We start from the raw sequence: 9,789 nt of genomic DNA on the forward strand, positions 1-9,789 counted from the left end.
TTTTGTGGAGTGTGGTTTTGGCTGCCAGGATTTCCATGAGTACTAGTAGGTTGGATAAGGTTGACAACATTCACTCCAAAAGAGTCCTGGAGCTATCAGCCCAAATAACAGCATTTCTTGAGTTTGGGTTGGTTTAGCATCTCTATAGAGATTGTTGATTAAGTGGTAAAGCTGGCAGTTGTGGGTGGTGAATGTAGCTGGAATATGTAGCCTAATATCTTAAGCAACAATAACATAAATAGCCAGGTCTTCCATTAAAAATAGCCATACGGTGCTCGCTTCGGCAGCACATATACTAAAATTGGAACGATACAGAGAAAATTAGCATGGCCCCTGCACAAGGATGACATTCAAATTCGTGAAGCATTCCATATTTTTGTGACCCAAACCCCCCACCCCCAAATAGCCATAAGTCCTTTAATTGAGATTCTCCAGCACTCAGAAATCCTAAAATCCTGACTTTTATTTTTTGCTCTTCACCTTCTTGAAAATAACTAAAGGGGTTGGTTGTTTTATGGATAAACTTTATTTCTTTATGTTATCTGTAGGGCTATTTTAAACTATTTTAAACAACTATAATTTAATATTTTATCTGTAAAAACAATGCTATAGTCACTTGCTAAATGAGAGCAATTTAGACCATTTTAAAGTCAATTCAAAAAACCATAGGCATGAAGAACATTAATGTATCATTAAATGGAATTTTAAGATAACAAAGTTGGTTCTAATCATTATTTTTCTATAAAACATACCATCATTTAAGATTTGCCACAACCTTGAATACTTAGTCAAAGGATAATAAAAATAAAAAGCATGCACAATACATATGAATAAAGTTCTATATACATCCCAAAATCTTAATATCATAATGTCTATAAATAATAAATTGCCTCTTAGGGACTGGTGCAAGGATGGCACTAAATGAGAGAAGTAAAGAACTTCAGAAAGAATAAAGTAATTCTGGAACCTACTGGCATTCCAAAAATGGTACAAATTGAAGCTACCTTAAATAAAAGTTACTAGTGAGACTTTCTATTAATATCTACACTCTTTTATGTCATTCTAAATCACACATACATTCATAAATAGATATGAAGGTTTTTCATCTGTTTCTAATCTATTTTCTAAATTAACTATAAACAAAACATTCACGTAAGTCTATGCATGCTATCAGTGGGAATAATTAAGATATTGCCCTTACTAGTTTTTAAATTTTAATTTTCCTTATAATTTTCCTAAAGGAATCATAATAGTTATTTTTTTAATTTAAGGTAGAATTTTTTAAAAAGGCAGTTTCTATTGAAATATGTCTAGCTATCCAGAATAATTCATTTCTTATAACTTCTGAATAACAACAAGATAGCTCTGCCACGCTACTTGAAAACCAGCCAGGAAGTTAGCAGGTAAGAGCTCCTTTTAGGTCACCAGTTAATACAGGTGTTTTCAGTTTCTCAAGCTTTGTTCTCAGAGGGAAAACATTTCAGTGAATCTGAAAGCATCAGGGCAATCATAATGAGTTTGAGACCAGATGTCAGTCATAATTTTGGACCATCTGCTACCTCCTTTCGATTTTGAACAAAGGCCTACCCTCTGAGAACACAGCCTCCCTTGCCTTGGGATTGCTATCACAGAAATCTGTGCAAAGAAGACTCAGACAGGTGTAAACACCACACATAATGGTAGCATAGCTGCATTGGAATGAAGTCCTCAATAAAATGGAAATTGGTGCAACTGAAGAAAGTCTGAAAAGTATAGTTGGTCAATGATAAAGTATTCAGTGGAATATTAAGAATAAAACTCACAGAACTTTCATTAATTTTGATCCTACTTGACAGTATGCTGAAGTAGATACTACCCAAGCTTTCAAAATCAAATAAATAAGTTTTAAGCTATACATATACAGCTGAGCTGGCAATTTATGTAACCTTGAAAGTTCCATTTTTAACCATCAAAGAGGTATAAATAAAGGTACTAATGTCAGAAAATTGTTGTGATAGATAATTGAGCAAAAATATAGAGTTCTTACATCAGGCCTAAAATATATGAGGCCTCAATAAATGGTATCTTTAGATTATGACAATTATAATGATAACTACGGAAAGTCTAAATCAGTATAAGCTTAAATAATAATAAAAATATCTTTGTTTTATATAAAATAAATCCAGCTAGGAATCTTGACACTTCTTAGTTTGGGTGGAAGTGACTACTAAAGTTCCATCTGAGGAATAGGGAGAGAAAACAGGAACGGGGGAATTTAACATCTCTTTGGCAAAGAGACATTTAAGACTGACTGCAAATAGAAAATACAAAATACCACATGTTAGGTGTACAATAAAAGTTAGCATTTTATAAGTGAAAAGCATGCAAACATGGTTTTGGATGGGAAACTAGAAGACTTTACCAGAGGATGTGACATTAGATACCATCTATAACTCTGATTTGTCACTCTATAAATTTTCTATTTTGAATGATTATTAAAGCACAGACATTTTCCCCCTGATATTTTCCCTCCAGTGTTCCTCTATTAATCACCATATCTCATCTATCTAGTTCAACAACACAGTCCCAAAATTCAGAGGCAGACAGACAGACAAGTAGCATGTTCATTTTGAATAAAAAGACACATTTTCATGCCAAGCCAGTGAACTTAAAGGAAAAGAGAAGCATCAGGACAAGGGAAGAGGTGTTCCACCACCCCCCCCAAGCTGGGCTTCACCCAGCCACAGAATCTCAAGATATGGAGACAGACAGACAAATCAGAAGTGGGGTCCTCTTTGATTCAGAAGAGCCATGATTATGCCTGGTCAGTGCTCCCTGAGAAAAATGTGGTCACGGAGCAAAAGGGAGCAAGCATAAAAGTCAAATCAAAAAATGGATTAAAAACTTTGATATCACACCAGAACAATATGATATATAGAGAAAACATAGGGAAAGTACTTCGTGACATTGAATCTAAAGGCATCTTCAAATATGAAACACCACTGACCAAGAAAGTGGAAGCAAAGATAAACAAATGGAACTACATTAAACAAGAAGCTTCTGCATCTCAAGGGAAATGGACACTGGGATACAAAGACTGTTCATAGAATGAAAGAAACTTAATACCCATCTGATAAGGGGTTAATATTTAAGATATATAAAGGTGGGGCCAGAGAGATAGCATGTAGGTAAGGCGTTTGCCTTGCATGCAGAAGGATGGTGGTTCGAATCCCAGAATCCCATGTGGTCCCCCGAGCCTGCAGGGGGCAATTTTTGAGCATAGAGCCAGGAGTAGCCCCTGAGCACTGCCGGTTGTGACCCCAAAATAAAATCAAAAACAAGACAAACAAACAAACAAACAAAAAAAATATATATAAAGGCTCTGGTAGAGCTTAATAAGAAAAAGTCTAACCCATACAAAAATGAGAGGATTAGATGAACAGACATTACCTCAAAGAAGAAATACAGATGCTAAAAGGTATGTTCCTCCAACATTATTAATCATTAGGTAAATGCAAATCAAATAACAATGAGATATTTTACACCACAGAAATTGGCACACATTACATAGACTAAGAACGAGTGTTGACTTCAATTTAGGGAGAAAGGAACTCAAAATAGCCAGATTGTGGAAATAACCCAAATGCCCAAGAAGAGATGAGTAGTAAAGAAACTGTGGTACTTTATCACAGTGGAATACTACAGCTGTTAGGAAAAATAAAATCATAAAATTTGTTTATACATAACTAGACATAAAGAGTATTGTGCTGAGCAAATGAGTTAGAGAAAAGAGACATAAAATGATCCCATTGATTTGTGGAATATAAAAATAAGATAGTATGGTAATAATATCCAGAAATAATATAGATGAAGACCAGAAGTGCCAGTCCATGGTAGGAAGTTTTCCACAAATATTGATATCTTGGTTAATCATATCAGTTTAAGACATTTTCATTACATTATTCAAATACTAAAGGAACTTAACTTTTTAAGTTAAGACAATGGTAATTGCCCGAGTAGGAACCAATATTCTGTTACTATTGATTTACTCTCAGTGGCCTCTTTTCCTCCACCTCCCTATACTGTGGACCTTTGCTTGCTAACAGACTTGGTTTCTGAAAAGTCCCTGCTCAAGAAAATTTCCTGGTATGGGACTGCTGGGAGCCATTTTTTCAAACTCCACAAGGCCAAATCAAAGATCAAAGCAGTCTCTGGATTTTACACATACCTCTCCCAATTATTTCTAAAAACTTAAAAAGGACATGTGTATCTCCTTTGAATATGTTAGATGTATTCCCTTAACAGGTATAACCCTTATTGAATATGCTCTTATATAGTGACAATTTCCCCATCGTTTTTTGGTTATTTATTTATTTATTTTTGTATGTGTGATCTGTTTAATAAGGAATTCTTGTTGAAAAGTCTCTCTGTTTAGAGTTCATGTTAGAACCAAGTTACGGGGATTGTTGGACTTGTTCCCTCAGCCCCCATATGCACCAATAATACCTTGTGTCATTGTTCCTTTTTTACATAGGCACATTAAAATTGGAAAATATTACATATGCAAATAAGTTCTTATCTAATAGAGATAGGACCACACAACTTTTGTAATGCAGTGGGGCCTTACACCATGAACATTGCCATAATGACTTGGCCTCTGTCTCAGAAGAATGGGCATTGTCCATGCACCATGGATACCATCTACAGAAACAACCACGGTTATTTTTGGGGGGCTTTGGGGGGAGGTTTGGGTCACACCCGCAGCGCTCAGGGGTTACTCCTGGCTCTATGCTCAGATATTGCTCCTGGCAGGGTTGGGGGACCATATGGGATGCTGGGATTCAAACCACCAACCTTCTTCATGCAAGGCAAATGCCTTACCTCCATGCTATCTCTTCGGCAACCACGATTGTTTATATCATCATCAGGAAGCAAACTTCTCCCAGGGAAGACCCTACCACTGCCCTGACATTGACTTACTTCAAAGAGGGTTCTCTTAACACCCAGACGACTTAGTAGCAACAACAACCTGTTTTCAGGGCAGGACTCTCCACATTGTCCTCTAATGGTGAGGTGAAACTAGAGGATGTTCCACATCATCCTGACTTCAATGTAGGATATGCACAGAAACCAGGATCTCTAACCACAGAAACCTGATACCAACAATAGCTATTGTGAGAAAAAATTCTACTGGGACTACAGAGAATGACTCAGAGGTAGGACAACCTCATATGCCTAGAGCCCAGAGTTGGTCTTATGCCAGAATACTTCAGAAGAAAGGCCTCCTTGTATTTAGGCCAAGGCTTTTCCTTTTCATTTCCCCCATATTTTTCAGGGCCTATGCAAACAACAATTGCTACTCTAACACCATTTTTACTGTATTTCTTTAGCTTGTATCTTTAACAAAAAAAATAAAATATAATATAATAAAAGAAGAGCTTACTAAACATTCTGCTATTGCTTTAATTAATTCATTGGGGATACAACAATTTTCACAAATATCGTTGCTACTGAACTTTTTCTTATTTCCTTTCTCTTCCATTTTTTTAGTTTTTCTTTATATTTTCATTTTTTCTTTCTTTTTTAGTTTTTTATTTTTAACTATGAGAACAAAGATGCAAAGAAAGAGGTCAAGGTAAAGTTACAGTGGAAGGACAATCACCCATAACATAATTCTCAGAAGTCCCCTTGCTGATATCTTAACTTTGAAATTTCAGCCAAAGAACATTAAGATATATAAGACAGAATCCATGTACAATTACTTTGTCCCTCAAGTCCCCAGATTGTAACACATTATAATATTTCTTAACAGCACACAAGGCAATCTAAAGCTATAAAACTTACATAACTCCTTAAACATTACAGGCATAGTATTTTCTTACATTTCCATATACATGCATATTAGCTTAAGTTAACTTCAAATTTTAAGTGGGTTCTTTTTAAGGATTAGAGTCAAAGGAGCACAGTGAAAATGGTGTTAGAGTGGCAATTGTTGTTTGCATAGGCCCACCAAAATATGAGGGACATGGAAAGGAATAACCTTGGCCTAAATACAAAGAGACCCAACCCCTGAAGGTTCCTGGCACAAGACCAACTCTAGGCTCCAGGCAAGCTAGATTGTCCAATCCAAGACATTGTCTGTAGTGCCAACACACTTTTATTTTTCACACAGTCTCTGTTGTTGGTATCATGTTTCTGTATTAAAGATCCTGGAATCTGCATATCCTACATTGAAGTCAGGATGTGGAGCGTCCTCTCGTTTCACCTCACAATCAAAGGGCAATGCAGGGAGCCCTGTCCTGTAAGCAGGTCGTTGTTGTTGTTAAGTCTTCTCAGTGTTAAGGGAAGACTCTTTTGAGTAGGTCAATGTCTGAGCAGTGTAGGGTCTTCCGAGGTAGAGGACTGCTTCCAGGTGATGTTATAGACAAGCCTGGATGTTTCATGGATGGCTTCCCTGGTTCAGGGGTGAACAGAAAATGCCCTTTCTTCTGAGGTCTGTGCCAGGTCATTATGTCAATGTTCGGGGTGTAAGGTCCCTTTGCACTATCAGATTTGTGTGTTCCAATCTCTATTAGATAGGATCTTATTTGTATGTATAGTATTTTCCCATTTTAATGTGCCTATACAAAAAAGAAGCAATGCCACATGGTGTTATTGGCGTATATGGGGGCCATAAGAACATGTCCAACTGATTCCCATGATATGGTTCAATCATAAGCATTAAACTGGGGGACTCTTTCACCAAAATTCCTTGTTAAACAGTTCATAAAGAGAAGATAAAAAGTGGTGAGAATCATCACTGTATAAGACAACATTTAGTAAGAATTACAGCTGTCAGAGAAAAAACACAAAATATTCTAAAGAAATACGTGTCCATTTTATGTATCTTGAAACAGTTTGGGGTTGTTACACACAATGCATGGCTTTGGTCTGTGATTAGAATTGTACAGTACTGAAGTTAAAAACAGTAATGTAGGTTAGTGACGTTGGGGGGGGGGTTAGAGAGTTAAGGAGTAAAAAAGAGCTTTGTAGGGGTGTGGGAAAGGGCAGAATACAAAATTAACATTCTGGATATGCAAAACATAACATAAGGATAAGGAATACTCTTAATACATAAAGTGTGCAAGGGGGCATGAGCCCCCATGCGGTTCTGTAGCTTTTGGATGCATAGGGAGGAATTTCTCACCCCCTCCCCCCAGGGCCTGATTAACCAGGCGTGGCCCAGAAGACCCGCCTGGTGTGGGGGGATCTCGGTCCCCTGGACTAAATGGTCAGCCCAGGGGGCCTATGGCTAGCTGTCCTGCCCAGAGCCCCCAACATACCAGTCGAAGACACCCAGAAGTCCTGGCATGGGGAGTGTTCTCTATTTTCTATATTTTTAATAATAACTTTGATTTTGGTCATCTTGAAACAAATTTATTATAATCAATTATGTCAACTATGTGATGCATTTTTAAACAAATTAATTTTAAAAAATACAAGGGTAGTTGGAATTTATCACTCTGGACAAGAATTGAGTGCTTAAGGAGATAAATAATATGCATGATACTCTTCATTAATTTTACTAAAAACCATATTGTCTAAAAGGAAAAAAGGAAGAAAAAAATATAAAGTAAAAATATCTGTCACAAAAGTATGCAGTGAAGAGAACTACACAGAGGTATGTAGCGGAGGGAAATTGGGGGCATTGGTGGCAGGAAATTTGCACTGGTGAAGGGTGTTATACACTGTATGACTGAATCTAAATTATGAACAATTTTGTAACTCTAAAAAAAGAAATAAGCTTTACACACAGAGAGACAAGAATTATTGCTAGCATTGTTCAGAGAACCATATAGGATGTCATAGATTGAACCTGGGTAGGCCATATGCAAGACAAGCACACTATGTACTGCTGTACTGTCGATAAGAGCCAAAGTTAATTTTTGTACAATGCAATTATTTTAGTTGAAAATAACAGAATTACCCAATTTTAAACTGTATTACAAAGCAATAGTTATCAAAATAGCATGGTTTTAGAATAAAGACAGATCCTCAGATCAGGCTTGAGTACTCAGAGAATGTTCTCCAGAAATACAATCACTTAATTTTTACAAAGGGCAGAAATCCTAAATGGACCAAGGAAAGCCTCTTCAAAAAGTGGTGTTGGCACAACAGGTTAGCCACTTGCAAAAAAGCAAACTCAGACCCCCAGCTAACATCATGTACGAAGATAAAATCCAAATGGATTAAAGACCTTTATATCAGACCTAAAACCACAAGGTATATAGAACAACACATAGGTAAAACACTCCATAACATTGTGACAAACGGCATCTTCAAGGAGGAAACAGCACTCTCCAAACAAATGCAAGCAGGGATAAACAGTTGGGAATATATTAATCTGAGAAGCTTCTGCACCTCAAAGGAAATAATGCCTAAGATACAAGAGTCACCCATTGAATGGGAGAAATTATTTACCCAATACCCATCAGATAAGGGACTAATATTCAAAATATACAAGGCACTAACAGAACTTTACAAGAAAAACCATTTAATCCCATCTAATCCATCAAAAAATGGTGAGAAGAAATGAACAGACACTTTGTCAAAGAAGAAATACAAATGGCCAAAAGACACATGAAAAAATGCTTTACATTGCTAATCATCAGGGAGATGCAAATCAAAACAACAATACAATGAGGTATCATCTCACACCACAGAGAAGGGCACATAACACAAAGAACAAGAACAATCGATGCTGGAGGGGATGTGAAGAGAAAGGAATTCTCATTTACTGCTGGTGGGAATGCTGTCTAGTCCAGCCTTTATGGAAAACAACATGGAGATTTCCTCAAAACACTGGAAATTGAACTCCCATATGATCCAGCTATACCACTCCTAGGTATATACCCTAGGAACACAAGAATGCAATTCAAAAATCCCTTCCTCACTTCAATATTCATTGCAGCACTATTTACAATAGACAGACTTTGGAAACAACCAAGATGCCCTTCAACAGATGATTGATAAAGAAACTGTGGTATATATACACAGGTGAAATATTACGCAGCTGTCAGGAGAGATAAAGTCATGAAATTTTCCTATACATGGATGTGCATGAAATCTATTATGCTGAGTGAAATATATCAGAGGGAGAGAGATAGACACAGAATAGTATCACTCATCTATGGGTTTTAAGAAAAAAAAAAGACATTTTTGTAATAATTCTCAGAGACAATAGAGATAAGGGCTGGAAGGTCCAGCTCATGATATGAAGCTCACCATAAAGAGTGGTAAGTGCAGTTAGAGAAATAACTATGCTGACAACTAGCATAACAATATGAATGAATGAGGGAATTAGAAAGCCTATCTCAAATACAGGAAGGGGCGGGGTAGAGAGGTGGGAGATTTGGGGCACTGGTGATGGGAATGTTGCATTGGTGAAGGGGAGTGTTCTATATGTGACGGAAACCCAACTACAATCATGTTTGTAATCAAAATGTATAAATAAAGATATTAAATAAAAAAGAAAATAACAAAAACCTGAATCAGTATAAAAACAGTGAAAAAAATTACATCTCTATATAGTTCCTTTAGTCAAATATTAGCCAGAGCTTGTAAACTTCTTGCATTTAGATATAATATAAATCACACATTCAAGAAATAAAATCATTCCTAAGGTTTCTAACAACTTTGAGGCTCCCACTTTTCTAATTCTGCTTTATTTCTGTTTAAAATTAAGCAGTCCTGATATATTATGCAGGTTTATTTCTATGCCTTAAATATATTATAAATATATAACATTATATATAACAATGTATATAATTA

The 9,789-nt window shown here is 36.4% G+C and overlaps 1 non-coding gene across 1 annotated transcript; it reads left to right on the plus strand.

Moving 5' to 3' along the window:
• Positions 1 to 271: 271 nt before the first annotated feature.
• On the plus strand, positions 272 to 378 carry LOC126003068 (U6 spliceosomal RNA). Its single transcript, XR_007493612.1, has one exon. It is a non-coding gene; the product is annotated as a U6 spliceosomal RNA (small nuclear RNA).
• The last annotated feature ends 9,411 nt before the right edge of the window (positions 379 to 9,789 follow it).

This window comes from Suncus etruscus, chromosome 2 (genome assembly GCF_024139225.1).
Source record: "Suncus etruscus isolate mSunEtr1 chromosome 2, mSunEtr1.pri.cur, whole genome shotgun sequence".
In the NCBI taxonomy this organism is placed as follows: domain Eukaryota; kingdom Metazoa; phylum Chordata; class Mammalia; order Eulipotyphla; family Soricidae; genus Suncus; species Suncus etruscus.